Source organism: Triturus cristatus, chromosome 12, assembly GCF_964204655.1.
Source record: "Triturus cristatus chromosome 12, aTriCri1.1, whole genome shotgun sequence".
Taxonomy (NCBI): domain Eukaryota; kingdom Metazoa; phylum Chordata; class Amphibia; order Caudata; family Salamandridae; genus Triturus; species Triturus cristatus.
In genome coordinates this window covers 608,433,844-608,450,932 of record NC_140595.1, presented here as the reverse complement: position 1 = coordinate 608,450,932, position 17,089 = coordinate 608,433,844, and the positions used below count along the sequence as shown (strand labels likewise).

Here is a 17,089-nt window from a genome sequence, read left to right as displayed (position 1 = left end):
TGTGCTCCTTTTCATTGTGGCAATAAGCGTAGGGTATGAAATATTGACATTGTTCACTTCATAAATGTATATATAATTAATTAAGTAGGTTTATGAAGGCTGCTAAAGTGATCTCCGCTCAGTAAGCAGTTCATTGACCTCAGAGTGGCAAATCAGGGCTGTAATATAGGTTAAGAAAGGCTTGAGAAATGTCAGATTTTCAGGCTATCCATGTAAGATAAATGAACATACACTGAATGGAATTGGAACTCATTAAGTAGTGAGTGGCTACCTAAAAATCAGTATTGAATTTGTTCTAGTGGACACCCCTATATTTGAGGGAGATATGCTTTTTTTAATCTCCTCACACAGCGTTCTGATCTGGCACCCAGAGCAAAACCCTTATGGTGTGCCAGCTACCTGTACTTTTACATTGACGACCCAGGCAATGCATGGTGACATATTTATGATGTAAATCCGGTACAGATGCCTCATAAAGGCAACCAAAGTCCTGAACAAGAGAGAAATGTGGAACACAACTTGGCAGTCAACCGTGAAACTTTATAACCTGTTCTTCATCCATTCCCCTCACTTGCCAGTAGAGTGAAAGTGGGCCTTCATGCTACTCCTCTTTACATACGCATCTCTAAGGTTTTCCACTAACTCCTCGTTCCCCAACAATGCGCAGTTCAGTTTCCAGGACCCTGAGCCATTGGGGGACTTTACTGCAGATTCCCCCTCTAAACATATTGCTCTGTGGTCAGAGAGGTAGACAGCGACCATGGAGCTTTACCTAGGCTTACGACTGAGATAAAAAGGAAGTCAACCCAAGAACACGTGCAGCCATCAAGGAGATGCCAGGAAACGTTTCTGGTATTCGCCCCATACTTTCAAAAAGGTCCCGCAGGTATGCCTCAACCACCAGCCCCATCAGCAGCCTAGATGTGCCATCCATCTGCATAGATCATGTTCCAGTACATCCATCTCTGCCTCTATGGCACAGTTGAAATCACCACCCATCAGAATTGTCCTGAAGGTCACATCCTATAGTCAGAGGACCTGGAACATCTCAAACCTGTCATTCTTCAGAACGGGGGTGGGGAGCCAAAATATACACATTGATGGGCCACACTGGCTGTTCTGTCCATGACCTAAATGTTGCTGTTAACCTGCTTGGTAACCCTCTTAGCTGTGAGATGCTTCCCTCTTATTAGAATGCCGACTTCTGAGGACTTTCAGTCCTTTTCTGCGGATGAAAAGATGCGCTTTGTGTCCACTGACCTTCGAGTTGGCTGTACGACTGGACATACGGAATTTAAAATTTCTGCAACAAGGAAATGTCTCAGTTTTAGACTGACAGAAATTACAACATACTAACCAGTCCAACATTCAAGGCGAACAAAGATATATACATTGTCTCACCACTAGCTATTGGTGTCCCGGTTTGAAATACTATGAGTGGCATGACTGGACATACTTTACTGGGGGGTTTTGGCTACCTGCAGATCCACGCTTCCAACTTCTTCTAAGATATCCATTGCTAGGATATCCATACTGATTAGATTTACAACGTAGTGTATGTGCCTGGGAAAGAAAATTTGGTAGCAGATTTTCTTTCTAAGATGACAGTACAGTTAAAGGAATGTAAGGATGACAAGTGGAATGAGTTTCATATAGCACTCGTACATGATAGTAGATTACCTACAATAAAAGAAAAAGAGTGGGAGGAAGACTATAGGAAGGATGTTGTATTGCAAGGAGTGGTTAAATACATTGCCGGCAGGTGACTAAACTAGAGTAGTTTATCAGATACTATCAAACCATTTTTGGACGTATGGTCTAAAATGTCCTTGGATGGTGGAGTGATTTTGAGGGGTGAAAGAATGTCATGAAGGCCATTTTGGAGTTGGATAGACTAAATCGGTTATTAAGAAATAATTCTGGTGGCCGGGGTTGATTCAGCAATAGAACATATGGTCAGGGAGTGTGTAGAATGTTCTAGAGCGGATATACTTTTCAACCACTCAGGCCTCCTACGAGTGAAAACAATAATCCTAAAAATCCATGGGAGTTTATTGCCATTGATATAATGGGACAGGTGGGATCATCCCAGAAGTATATCCTTGTACTCGTGGATTTGTCTTCACAGTGATAAATGTAGTGAAGAATGCAGTCACGGATTCAGTATTGATGTATCTTGATCATGTTTTTTGTGCTGAGGAGATTCCAACCACCTTGTTGATGGTTTCACTGGGTGCAGTTTACATCTCATGCCTTCAAATAGTATTGTGACAGGATTAGCATGAAACTTAAAACCACTTCCTTGTATAATCCTAGTAGCAATGGCATGGTTGAGAGGTTTAACTGTGTCAGTAAGGTGGTAATTCAATCTTCCTGTGCTAATAACAAGTACTGGGTGGTGCAACTAATGAAAGCTGTATGGGCTTATACAATCATAAGGAACGAAGCTACAGGCTTATCACCTTTTTTAATTATGCGGGGAAGGAATCCCAGAACCAAATTTAATCCAGGGTGGTTAGTAGGTACATTTGGGTACCCTGGTCATTGGAAACAGTGAGAGAAATGATGGAAAGAAACCATCAGAGGAGTAAGCAGTACTATGATCCTAAATATAGCACCAAACCTGTGAACGTAAGTGTTGGAGATTGAGTTCGCATAAAGAAACCAGGGTTTCTGACCAAAGATGACAGCAAGTTTTATGACCCAGAGGAAGTGGTGGAGGTATTGCACAATGCAGTATGGTTGGACAATGGCAAGGTGTGAAATCTCAAGAGGGTGGCTTTGGGCAATGGAGGGATGTGGAAAGACATGAGTCAGAGTGACATTGGCTAGTGCAAAATGACTAGGTATGGTGGTGACTTTGATTGGTTGGAAAAGGATGAGGCTGTTTCTAGTATGGGTGCAAGAGAGGCAACACAATGGGTAATAAATGGTAAAGTCACAGATAAACTGAGGCGTTTGGGTTCTCCAGAAAATTCTTATGAGTGTTAATCATCTCATGCTTCTAGTAGCTCCAGTGGTGGTCACAATATTGCACTTGATGAGCTGGGTGGAAGCAAATGTGTTTATGGAAAACAAACTAAACAGACTAATAAAAGAGTCAGTAGATAACCAAAATGATTAGAAGAGTACTTTTGTGGAGGTAAAAAGTGATTTTGTGGTTTATTACTGTTTCTTTGTCGGATGGGGAAGGGGGGTTATGTTATTTATAATACAAAAAGAGGAGATGGTGGTTGTATAAGCACAATTTGAGTATTACATTTAGTCATGTTTCTGTATTGTTTTGTGGGTTGTAAATGAGGGGAGGAGTGTTGTGGGCTCGTGGTTTGTAGTATCTTGTGATGCTGTGCTCTGATTCTAATAATGTAAGATCATTCTAACAGAGACTTTTTGGAGAAGGTCAGAGCTGTGAGGACGCTTTTGCTGTGGCTCTGTACTTTGGAAATAAAAGATACCACTTGAGCATCCTGTGTGGATCCAATCACTATGCAAACGCCAACTATCGAACTCCTTGTGCCTGAAAAGGACTTGCATCAACATCAATGCCTTCATCAGCAAACTGGAAGAAAGAGCAAGCTTCATACATGCCTCATTTTGAGAAGTGGATCAGCTGTTGTAAAAGGATATTCAATAATATTTATTTATTAATTATATTTAAATAATCAAATAAAAAAGTACCCTCCCACCCCAATATCCATCAAAACTAGGTGGGTCACGAACGTTTGTTCTAAAAATTGGGTTGTGGTTCTATAGAGTTTGGGAAGCACTGATCTAACAATGTTCTACTCTTTTACTCCAGGAACCCAAAGACAACTGGGAAGAAGAGCACACTGATGAAGACTCAGAGTATAAGTACATTACATGACCTTTTTATCTTTGCATGTAAGAGGACAAAAGGATAGCTTGTAGCCTTGTTGTCAAGTTTGTTACCTACAACTTGCAAGTGATTTTTGTGGAAGGTGGCGATTTACCATGTCTGAACCGGACACAGACAAACAAACAAATAACATGTTAGTTGGCAGCTCTGCTGCAGAGGGCTGTTGAATGCTGTCTCCACCTCTTTCTTAAGGCCTTTGTGAGACAAAAAGCGGAAGTCCAGTGGGGCTGTAAGGTCATCCATGCCAACAAAGCACCTGCCTATGAGTACTCCACCAACATTCTGTGTACCAATGGATTCAGAATAACCATCATGTATCTGACGCTGGCTATGGAAGGCGACAGACTTAACTGGTTGGGGAAATGGACACCTGCAAATGAGGCCTCTGACTCTCTCTTCATGGAGCTATTTATTGTCTGGGTACAGACAACTGTAGCAGTCTGCTGGCAGCGTAATTCAGTTTCGTACTACCAATGCCATGGCATATCCAGGAGGTTTATGTTATGTCCCAGGTGAAACAGTCAGTTGCAGCTTCTTTTTGCTTACTAATTATTAATGCATGGACAATTGGCACCAACCTGAATATATGTTTTTTGTAGTGTAAGGAAACCAATCTGGGTTTCCAAATGCTTGTTGTGATGGTATTTTGTTCCATTCAGCAGTTGGCCACCTTAGCATAGAGTGGTACGCACCAACCGGTACTGTAATATGGTCCATAAATTAACATAGGACGGAAAGACCAGAGGAATTACAATTAAAATAAGAAGCAAACTAAATAAAAAGGGAAACTTTTTTTTAGCAGTAGACTAATGCTAGAACTAAAGGTCAGGCAACAGAGTATGTGGGAGTGTGGGGCTCAAGAGTAACATTATTAAAATAATATGTGTTTCCTGGAAGGGCTATGGAATACATGGCAGCAATAAAACAGAAACATTTACCAACAAGTTCAGACACACCCACAAGTCAGCAATAAAAACGGGTATACTAAAGTAGAGCTAGAGACCAAATGGGTCTATGCACCAGCCCGACACAATTCTACTAGACGGGGCAAAGGCCTTCTCTGGCATCAAATTCTAGATCTGAATACTGTTTTACAAATATTGCTTGCATATGTATCCCAAGGTGAGCAGAAGAACTGGTGCTGGAACCTCGTGTGCAGTGCTTTCAACCGTGTGAACAGTGACCCTTCAGCAGAGAACTAAACGGACAATAATGCTTCACCCTTGCACTTATCATGTGCGGTCATGCAAGTTTCAGAGCCACTTTACATACATCAAACACAAAAAAGTATATTACCCAACTCAGTAATACTCCTTGAATGATGACATTGACAAGCTTCTCAGCTCGCCAGCATGTAGTGGGTGTCTGCAAGACACTTTTCTCGAGCTCTCACCCAGCTTAAACCTTTGACAATATCCACTGATGCACCACAAGTTCCAAGATGATTTCCAAAGGACAATAAATGATCTCAGATGCACACTTTACTGCTCATCTTGCTACCATTAGCCGGAGGCAGGAGTTTCAACCTACATTGCCAGATTACAGTCTCTGCACGGTAGAGGGGACAAAGCTCGATTGCTCTGTGTCATAATTTCCACTTCTACTGCTTCCTGCTACTGTCAAGAGAAATAATTAGGATCTGGCTATTTAGTTTCTGGGTTATTCCCAATTTTCACTCCATTCTACATTCCTCACGACTGCAGGACACCGAACTGATGAACAGGTCTTTGAGAGTGTGAGCAAGGACAAAAGTCGGTCGGGCCATTCAACCGCTAGGGCTGTTTTTCACATGGTAGAAGGAGGCCATCACCGGTGGATGGCTCATGGGACCACACTGGCCAGGGGAGGTGTAGGCCTTGGTCGCAGAGACTGAACACTCCTAGTGGACAGAAAGGAAGAGGTCATTTGTCCAGAGGTAGAAAGCACTGTAGTTATCCTTTCATGTCAGTGCTACAGAGAAACATTACTAAGGATCCACATTTTTCGTTTTGACTGATTTTTACATATAAATGCAGATGAAGTATTGAGTTTCCTTGTCTGTATTTATTTTCAAAAAACAAAAAAATACACAAACAAGGACTACCATCCGTGCTGTTAATCAATGTCATCAATGCTGTCAATCATGACTGTACGCAGAATGACAGCATGGCCAGCTATGCACGGGTTTGCAATACAATGCCAATGTTTTCAGGCAAGTCTATTGTTTTAATACACAGGCTACTTATAGTGCTAAAATTCCACATGCGTCCTACTGTAAGTGAACATTTATTGGATAAGTAAATACGGAAATATACTAGCTGCGCCTTTATGTTTAGCAGAACACAAAGTGAATATGGATTAGATTAGCAAAATAAATAGGAATAAATACGGACAGAGGTCTTAAAAAACACCATAAAACCATGAGCCCTAATTATAACATCAAACAAGCATTGGTATAGCCAATAGGTCTTGCTTTTGGGACCTTATAAGTATTTAGTTTTGCAGCACAATATCCTTGGTGCAACAACATCAGCTGTTGCATGGCTAAACCTTGTACCTTATAAGTGTTTAGCCATGCAACAGTTGATGTTGTTGCACCAAGGATATTGTGCTGCATAACTAAATACTAGTTTGAGCGCCTACTCAAGATTAGAAAAATTAAATATTTACTGCATTCGATTGATTCGTGAAACCATCAGAGACATGAACTATGCCCAAAGAATGTAAAATACTTTACTGCGAGCTGCCGCCGTTTAAGAGCCAGCGGCCTCGGGTAGGTAGTTTGCTCTTCCCTCGTCCTTGCAGAGTGTTATGCCTGGGCGTGCCCTTCAGATCCCCTCCACTTTGACCACTGAGCGGGTAGGACAGGCAGAAGGCAGAGAGGGCAGGGCGGTCCGAACTCGAGAGAGGAGTAGTTCATGTAAGAGTGAACTGACTATCCCACAGCGATGTTAGGCCTAAGTGGCAGCCCTGGCAGAGGAAAGAGCTGTAAGGACAGGGTAAAAAATGCAGCAACTTTCAGGGGTGTCGGGGCAGACCCCTACTGGAAAATGGAGGAGTGTGCGTGGAGGGGCTCGGGGGCAGAAATTGTCCGCTTCGAGGACGAGGTGTCACTAGCATTAATAAGTACTCTGAGTGACACCGCATGAATGGTGAAATCCGAGTGCCCGGGAACAGGGAAGTAGGTGTGTCGAGGGGAGAGAGGGGGGAGGGAGGGCAAAATAAGAGGGAGGGAAGGAAAGAGGAGGAGAGAACAGAGAGACGGATGGAAGGGTGAGCGGAGGAGGGGGCAGCTCGCACTTCAGAGACGAGGAACGAAAGGAGAGTTTGGGATCTGGGGGACCGGATCAGTCCTTGCACCCGAACCTTGTTCTTAAGCCATAGACACCCCGTGGGTTTAGGAAAACAACAGCAGCTGCAGGTAATATATTGCTATTTGTATAGCGCTTTCTTACCCCTTGCGAGCCCCAAAGCGTTCAGGTACAAACCCAGGCTCATCTGCCGGGGGACGGAGGGGTTGGACTGGAAGAGAGGTAGTGGGGTCTCTGCGTGTGGAGCCGGGGGGGGGGGGGGGGGTGCCTGCATCGTGGAGGTGCAGGGGACTGTCTGTAAAATGATAAAGTGGGGACCTACACGTGGAAAGCAGGGAAGGGGAGTGCGGAATTACTACATTGTTGTGAGAGCTTTTCATGTAAATGGTTTATTTACTTTGGCGAAAACACGCCAGACCCATCTACAGAAGAGAAGAGTGTGGAGAGGGAACAGAGGCGGGAGTTTCAAGAAGGCGAGTGGCGGGAGCAGGGAGAGAGAATGTTGGCTTGGAAGAAGGGGCATGAAGAATGGTAGGGGTGAGGTGGTGTGGGGAACGGCACAGACAAGACCTAAAAAAAAGACCAGCCATACTGAAAGAAAGGCGTGTGCCACCTTGTTGAAAGTGAAAGGTGCTGAAAATAAACATAAGCAGCGGCGCCACTGCTGAAGCGCAAGTGCGAAGCTGGTTAAAAAAACATGAGTAATTGAAATTTAAGGGAGCCTGCGGTGAGGAAAAACGCCCCGTCCGCCATTATTTGTATGCGCCGTGCTTTGCTCAAACATGAAGCACGGCGCCCAGGCGATGAGGAGTGCACGCCCCCAGAGCCTAACCCTGCTTGGTGTACATTTAAGAACTCGGTGCGGTCTCTCATGAGGGGGTGTGGGATCTTAAGTCGCGTCGCGTTGGGAGGCAAGATAATAAAATAAAAAACACAAGCACGGCCCCGCGACCGCGAAAGTTAAGGAACAAAAAAATGAAAGATACAGTCACAGGGTTGAAGACACCAGACACGCCCCCCTCCCCCAGATAAAATCAACAAAACATGCGCTGCTGACGAGAGATGAAAACCAGATGGCGCCTCTGCTCGTAAGCGCGCGCCCAGGCACGTAACCGCAAGTTCTAGGCCATGCTAGCATTTTCTGAAGCCCACTTACTAAAAGTCTCGCCAGAGCAGCGCATGCTCTGGCTCAGGCGAGACCTAAAAAGGACTGGTTTGTGCTTAAGTGATGCCAAGTCTTTAGATGTGATTGGCCAAGTGCCATGTCATGCCCTAACATGATGACATTTTTCAAGATGTCATCAAGATCATAGAGCATAGAGTTTGGCCACCAACCAAGTTGCTGTGAAAGGTTTACTGCTATGAATCCAAGTCAGCAGTGCAGAGATCTGACTCATTCTCTGCAGGTTGCACACAGGCCTCTGCAGCAGGCAGTTAACCCACTGAACTAACTATCTTTCATACAAACAGTTGGAATAAAAAGATCAGACTATAGCTGGCCACCTATTCAACCAAAGGTGGACAGGAATGATGTGGATTGAGGCAGTCAGTCTCTTGTGAAACCACATTTCACACATGAGGAGCGGTGCTTGGTTACCCGAAGATACTAGTGAGTTTATTTATGCTTTAGATAGTTTTCGTCGTTGATTGTTTGTTCTTATTACAGCCAATGTATATTAACACGTTGTAGTCTATACTTTTCAATTCAGATGGTTCCAATGGTCTGTCTTGGAGGGCAAATGTCATTTGATGTTAGTGCATTGGATAATAGGAAGGTTCAAAAAGTGTGCGGTCTCTTCCAGCATCTCCATGATTTGGGCAGAGGGTCACCACTCTGACCTACAAAAGTTTGCATCTCTTTAGTCAGTAGTTGATAGCATAACAGATGGGAGGTACTCATGGCCAAGACGGTGCAGGCGGGATGATAGGAACAACCTTCCCAGATGCCATTACTGGGTGATGTATGTCCAGGAAGGCCCCAACGCAGATGCAGGCCAGTGATTCAACGCATGGATCTATGCAACAGCATCTAGTCCTGAGTATGGAAACGTCCTTTTATAAGGTCCAGGCTTGGTGCAGCAGGTGTACACATACAAAATCCAGGAACCACACAACCCATGCTTTAGAGGCCACATTTCCCAGTGTTACACATAAATAACAAGATAGAAACACAGAAGACTGAGATTTTGTGTCCTTTGAAAACTCTGCCTTTCTGGGACCTGCCTCTTATGGCCACCTTTTGTTTTATAAACTGACTCAGCTTTTTCCTTGAATGACCAAGTTAATACGGTGGTCAGCTTGTACTTCTTCCAGCTGTGATCTTTACAAATAATGTTATATATGTTCCCCCTCCTGCATAAAGTGCAAATCATGAACGCATTCACCTCCTTCAACTATTGTAACTCGGCATATTTAGATTTTGCTCAGTATTTCTTAGAGAAGCTGCAATTGATCGAAAACTAAGTGGTCAAAGTAGGCCTGGGCCTAAATTGACGGTCATGGGCCCGATTAAGAAAGGGCCTCCACACTTGTGGCGGAGGTCCCGCAGTTGTGAGGATGTCCCCACTCTCAGGGCGGATTCTCCACAATGAGAATTCTCATTGGGAGAGATCCTGCCCTGAGAGCAGAGACATCCCCACATCTGCGGGGCCCCCGCAACGAGTGGGTAGTCTCTTTGTGAATCAGGCCCCATGTGTCTCCAGCCCTGGCCTCTCTACATTGGTTGCCATCAAAGAGCATGTCATGTTCAACTCGAGGTGCCTGGTGTGTGCGGCACTCCGTGGCACGTGCCCTTCTATTCTACAGATTGGGCTGTCAGCTAAGAACGGCACATCAGTTCCTTGCATCAGATCCGGAATTCAAACTGAAATCTTTAAGTAGACACCTCTTTGGCAACTGCAGTAAAAATGGGACTCCCTCCTGTAAAGACTCTTAGGAGGCAGAAGGTAGGTTCAAAGTCTTTATTAAAGTGATGCCAATGACACCAGAGAGCACGTCTTCACAAGGGCTACAGGTAACGGCAACTGCCTCTCCAACCGTCACCCATGCCCAAGATTCTACCCTGGAACAGTAGGACGTCATGGAACACTTGGGCATGGGCACGCGGCAGGAGAAGCAGCTCGAGGCCACAACAGAACAAAAAGGTAAAGCGGAGCAGATTGATTATAACATAAAGATGTACAACATAACACATCTCCTTCTCATTGATGAACAAGGTTCGAGGGTAAGGGGGGAACTAGTGTGAAACAGAACAAGGAGGAAGGCGGAACCAATGGCATTAGTCACACACAAAGTCGTGTAACTTAGCTGGTGGTTTGACTACCCTACCGTATCTGTTCACCATAGGTTCCTTCCTAACAGTGCTACTAGAAGGGAAAATATTTTCAGTATCATGACTATTATGTTCAAGAGTTGCACTGCTTGCACCAGGATTTTGTTGGATGTCTTCCGATATTTCCCCACTGAAAGTACTACAACTGTTCTCCCGAGTGGGAATACCATCAGGAACGCTCACACCGTCAGGAGACGCATTGTCCGTCCTCTGTGGGTAAGAATGCCTACTGGCACCACCATCCAGAATCCAATCATAGTCTGGGTAAAAGGGAGGACCTTGGTTGTCAGAATTACCATGAGAGGGGGAAGCAAACCTGCCACCCCTACACAAAGACAATGAAGAAAAATGCCAGGTTTTACCATCACTTAAGAGGGCAGAGTTACCGAAAACTTTCTTAACCTCCATGGGTTGTGAGAAGTGACTGTGCCCCTTTCTTACGAAAGTCAGTTCTCCTTACCCTGACTTTGTCACCCACCTGTAAATTGCTTGAGTCATAATATTTTTTGCAGGTCATTTGTGAGTGCAACAACTTCTCTTTCACCTTACCAGAAGACCAACAAACTCTCTTGGGTGTGAGCCAACCCACATTGTCTTTGGTTACGGGGGTTCTGCCTCTTAGCGGTACAAAGGGACTGGTACCTGTAGACTCACATGGAGTTACACGAAAAGCCCAGAGATTGTGGATGAGTTCCTTCCTCCATGAAAGCTCGTTTTGGTTGGCTAGCTGCACTACGCCTTTTATAACACAATTAAAACTTTTGACTGCCCCATTACCTGCTGGGTGGTACAACGAAGTAGTTTTATGAGAGATACCATTCTCCCTTAATGCCCAAGATTCTACCCTGGAACAGTAGGACATCATAGAACACTTGGGCATGGGCACGCGGCAGGAGAAGCAGCGCGAGGCCAGAACAGAACAAAAAGGTAAATCGGAGCAGAATGAATATAACAAAGATGTACAACATAACACCTCCCTCTCTTACTTCGATAGGACGACAACCTATTCAGGATTCGAAAGCTTTGAAGATCTGGCTGTTTTGACGTAACATTTGAGGCCTGTTAGCATATTGACATGTTCTGACTCCTGGCTAATGGAGTGGTTGTTTTTGCTTTCACAGCGTCATATTACCTTTCCAGGTGAAAGTAGTGTTTAAGAAACCAAACATAACTTATACTCCCCTTCGGGTTCCTATGGTACTATGCGTGACAGTGACAGTTCACTTGTAACAGTAGACCTGAAGCCCTCCTCACTTTTTGTAACTATGTTTTGCTCCAGACACACAGCCATCCCTCTGATCCTTGCTGCTCTTTGGCAAAACAAGGAACAGTCAAGTCCCTATGGGATATTTGCAATACTTTTCTATTGCTCATCCACTTCAATGTTAAAGGAACTTCCTTTAGTGAATGTCATGCACAGGATGGCGTATAGAACGGATATCATATTGACAAGAGGGCTTGATCAGTGTCTTTATTAGAGGGCCATGTTTTCAGTGCTGTGTGGTGTGGAGCTGCAGGATTTCAGCAACTCCTATTAGGCGTGGTGAAGTCCTACACAGTGTGGCACCTCCCACCTTACTGAGGAACATCTGAAAAGTAAAACAACAAGGGTCTTGCTGTTGAGGCACAAGGTAGCCTGGTTGGGTGGCACTTGTCAGTTGTGTGGTTGGAAAACGAGGTATAATATGATGTACAGTTTTATGGTCTGAAAATGCTTTCAGTAGGACAAGTTTACCAATATTAGCAAAAAGATACGCACATATTTGACAGGCAGTATGCCTCTCGGAGATGGTGATGAGTGCACGGTTTATCAACCGGTTTAAGTTATTTTTAACAGGGAGCTTCAAAACTCTGTCTCTTTCTCCTTCTGACTCTCATTTGGCAGCTATTCAATGTGGAGTCACACAAGGTTCATCAACCAATGCTTTTCCAACTATTTCCGCCTTCTGACAGATCTGATTAGAGACTTCGGATGCAGAGTCCTGTTTTAAGCTGATTATACCCACCTCATTATTAGGCTGGACATTAGGTCTCATTGTTGGCAATGAGGTTGAGGGAACGTCTGGAGGTCACCCAACAATAGATGAGCTGCAGTTTCCTTAAGCTGAACAGCAATAAAACAGGGGTAGTTATCCTAGTCAGCAAAACCTGGTCATTGGGGCTTGTCTCTTCGGACCTCAAGCATGGATACCCCTACAAACTGGTCGTAAAGTCGTACCCTTTGGAAGGTTCACGGACCAGGAAGGATCACCAAGACTGTAGTGGCCACTTCCACCTTTCAGAGGATGCGTATGCTAGGAAAGATTCTCCCCTTCCTCCATAACATCACTCACACTATGGTTGTGGCAGCTGGCATGCTGTACTTAAATATTCTTTATCTTGGTTTTGCCAGCCTATCATGTTGCTAACCGTAGAGTGCACTTAATTGCCCCACATTGGTGAAAGACTGAAATATGTCAGTCAGTCATAAAATATATTTACTTAGACCATGGCCCATTAAACCTAATCCATGCACTAAATCCATTGAAACATTAAAATATCATTTAACATAGAACACATGACTCAAACAACAACATACATCAAGTCTTACAAAACCCCTTAACGCCTTGGCTATAGACAATTTGGGGAGATTCAATATCCTCTTTAAGCACTGCCCTTCAATTCTATCCCAACTATATATCCCACAAAATTACATAATTTCTGCACAATAGAGCCTTTGAACTAAACTTTTTAAATACTGTTAAAACTGGATGCAGCTGGATCCAACTTTGGCTCTCCAAACTCCTTCCTGAATTTACCTAGCCTCATAATCATTGGCAGGGCACTAGGTTTATTCTCTTCACAATGCGTATTCTTATCTTAACTTAGATGTAAAATACATGCCCAGGTAACAGTACATTGGCACCACTTGAATCATTGCCTCTCCAAAAACCATTTGAACTCTTTCTTTCTCTCAACACAAATCACAATTTTAGTTTTTCCCATGTTAACTATAAGCTTTTTATCTAGAACGTACCTTCCGAAAACATAGCCATACCCATCATCACTAGATCATCCGCCTATAACAGGCATGACGCCCACCCATCTTAGGTGAGAAGGAAGCCTCCCCCTTTAGAATTTCTGGTAAATCCCTTATGTAAAGAGCAAATAATGCTAAGCAAATCCCTAGGGATCTCCAACTTTTCGAAATCATCCCATAATATCTCTTAATTTACCAAGTCAAAAGTGTCTGAGAAGTCAACACAAACAGCAGGATAAGTTCCTTTAAGGTCAACTGCCTTCCTTGCTAAAACAACAGCCCGAACTTGAGTGGCCTTATTTAAAGCCACCCTGCTGTACAGGAATCAGGGCTTTGTCATCTGCCCAAATTTTCAGCCTTCTTAAGATAATCTTCCCATAAACTTTCTCCCCCACATCCATTAGACCAATTGGTCTGTAATTCTATGGATCTGTAACAGGACTCTTTTTATATATGGGTTTAAATAGTGAACCTTCTAACTTTCTGGGATTAATTCTATGAGAGTTATTGCTCTAAATAATATATGGAAAATCTCACTCTACCATTTAGTGTTCACTTTCACCATTATGACCAGGAGATTGTCAGGGCCCGCTGCTCTTGACAGAGAAAGAGTTTTTATAACCTCTTTTATATTTTTGCCCATGAAGCTTTGCAGAAGGCCCTTATCTACCTCATAGACCCCCAAGGGCGTTACTGGATAGCCTTTTACGTACGTGTCTTCCACTTTATCCAGACCACCTTGGAAACCATACAATATATTGAGAGTTGCTTATTGCCCATCCCCAAATGAACCCGTTTCCAGAATTTCCTAGTATCTTTACTAGTGATTACTTCAAGCATTTCCTACCAGTTGGGATTAAAAAAAAAAACACGTTTTTCTCTTTAATTTTTCCTTTATATGTCTGACGTAATTTATGTACCTTCCCTTCATTAACCATATCCTGACCTTTTTCCTGGTTCCTTTGTAAATTTCTTAATTGGCCCTTTAATTTTTGACACTTTAGGTCAAACAACCTCTTCTGCTTCACCCCTGCTCTCCATCTGGCAGCCTTTCGCTTTCTGGCCTTCCTACGCTCCACTTTTATACAGTTAATCACCTTTTTCATTAAATCCGAATACCAATTAATTGCATCCAAGTTTTTTTTGCCACACCTATAGGTTCCAATTGCACTTTTACTTACATGTGCAGCTCGTTCTCTTCTAATCTAGATTTTAATCTTCTTGGGAGCGTTATATCTGTAAATACCCCCCCCCGCCCACCCCCCAAGAGAACATCAATTGGCATAGCACTTGAATTGGAAGTTGATCACTGCCATCTTCTACCTTTAGTACTCTGTCAGAAATTAACTGAAACTGCCAGATTGGAACAAACACATAGTCAACTGGACATTTTAGAAATCCAATACAAGAGGGTTGGGCAGATGAAGTGTCATTTTGGAAGCTCCCAGTTAAGCAGATTAGACCTAAATTTTGCATCACTTAGGTCCACTTTTTATTCATCTTTAAACACCTACTAGGTAGAAAGACTCCATCGGGAACATTATGGGCTATTAAAAGTGTGTCACAATTAGTCCAAGGATTATTCAGGTTAGTTCTAGCATTAAAATCACCTACTACACCAGGAGGTTTGAATAAATATATATACATCACAAGCCACGAAAAATCTACTCGCCCACTCGCAATGGCAAGTCAGATTTTATTAGGTCGTGCTATTTTTACCAGCTATTGGTCCGTTCTGGCAAGTGAACATAATCTGGAAATGAACAGGTGTTCTGTTCATTCAGAAAGTGAATGAGCAACAAAGATGCCTATAAAGCTGGTTTTTATCTTGACACATTTGCTGTCTGTTCAAGGAAAGATGTCAAATGTCAGTTTGTCTTTTTACCAATTGCGGCTTGGAAAATTGAGTTTATTTTTCTTCCTCTCACTTTGTCCCATGGTGCATGGGTGTAGCAACCCAGGAGACAGCTAGCATTTACCGAACGTAGGGCAATGCTGGCGGAGGAAAGCGTGCGCTTGCCAAATGGTTCCATACATTTGGGTTTGCGGTCAGGAGGGTTTGTAGGTTCAGTAGGCGCCTGGTGTGGGTAAATCACCTCCGTATTGATGCTAGTTTTAACCTCGATCGTTGGGAGCTGCTGGTGAAGGACCTCTAGAGCCCTTTTCAATGATTGCTGCAAAAGATGCACTCTCCTCTGTGGCAGGGCCTGGAGAGAGATTAACTCAGTATTTAGTGAAGTCTCCAGACTACTGGCATCCTGGTTGTTTTTGTACCAGTTGTCCTCATCACATGGTGGGTAAAATTCATCAACATTGTCTCCGAAATTATGGCTTTGGTCTGAATCAGAGTCAGAAATTTGGTGTAGAATCTGTGCGGTATAGATAAAATGTCAGAGTCTGAAGGATTGCAAAAAGGCAGTGCTCGGAGCATTCCCTCTGCTGATGTCGAGATTGCTTTGGCTCATAGTTGATTACAGGTTATGGATCCTTCTACGACGTAGTCGGTGGTGTTGAAGGAATCAGTGTAGGACATGACATTTGGAATGAAGTCGTACAAAAGGGTGTGGTGATGGACGGAGCATCAAAACCAATCAAACACTCACACCCAGTCAACAGATCTGGGTTTGATCCATCACCGTTCTTTAGCCCACTCTGCCACCCCAGTTCAGACATGGCCATATGCAAATCAGTCTGACCCTGTGCCTCATGGGAACAGTCCAGCCCGAACTGCCAAGCCATGCCTTCCCTGGACCGGAAACAAGCTTCCTAGGACCGGTTTCTGGCATTTCAGCCGTCTTCAGCCAGGCTTGCTTGAATCCAGTGGCAAAGTGAGCAAGGGACTCAACGTCTGAGCATACCCTGCCAACTTATGGCGAACAAAGCGGTACAAAAGGGGGTGGTGATGGACGGAGCATCAAAACCAATCAAACACTCACACCCAGTCAACAGATCTGGGTTTGATCCATCACCGTTCTTTAGCCCACTCTGCCACCCCAGTTCAGACATGGCCATATGCAAATCAGTCTGACCCTGTGCCTCATGGGAACAGTCCAGCCCGAACTGCCAAGCCATGCCTTCCCTGGACCGGAAACAAGCTTCCTAGGACCGGTTTCTGGCATTTCAGCCGTCTTCAGCCAGGCTTGCTTGAATCCAGTGGCAAAGTGAGCAAGGGACTCACGTCTGAGCATACCCTGCCAACTTATGGCGAACAAAGCGGTACAAAAGGGGGTGGTGATGGACGGAGCATCAGAACCAATCAAACACTCACACCCAGTCAACAGATCTGGGTTTAATCCATCACCGTTCTTTAGCCCACTCTGCCACCCCAGTTCAGACATGGCCATATGCAAATCAGTCTGACCCTGTGCCTCATGGGAACAGTCCAGCCCGAACTGCCAAGCCATGCCTTCCCTGGACCGGAAACAAGCTTCCTAGGACCGGTTTCTGGCATTTCAGCCGTCTTCAGCCAGGCTTGCTTGAATCCAGTGGCAAAGTGAGCAAGGGACTCACGTCTGAGCATACCCTGCCAACTTATGGCGAACAAAGCGGTACAAAAGGGGGTGGTGATGGAC

At 44.1% G+C, this 17,089-nt stretch overlaps 1 protein-coding gene and 1 long non-coding RNA gene across 2 annotated transcripts in view; one reads left to right on the top strand and one right to left on the bottom strand.

Annotated features, from left to right (window-relative positions):
• LOC146776378 (uncharacterized) overlaps positions 1-4,726 on the top strand; it is a 129,280-nt gene extending 124,554 nt beyond the window's left edge. Inside the window, exons 6-7 of the long non-coding RNA XR_014972369.1 lie at positions 3,384-3,707; positions 3,800-4,726. This is a non-coding gene — a long non-coding RNA (uncharacterized LOC146776378). The remainder of the gene's footprint in view (positions 1-3,383; positions 3,708-3,799) is intronic.
• The window catches only part of DBNDD1 (dysbindin domain containing 1), a 249,968-nt gene that overhangs the window by 82,381 nt on the left and 150,498 nt on the right, over positions 1-17,089 (bottom strand). The gene's annotated exons all lie outside the window — the stretch shown is intronic.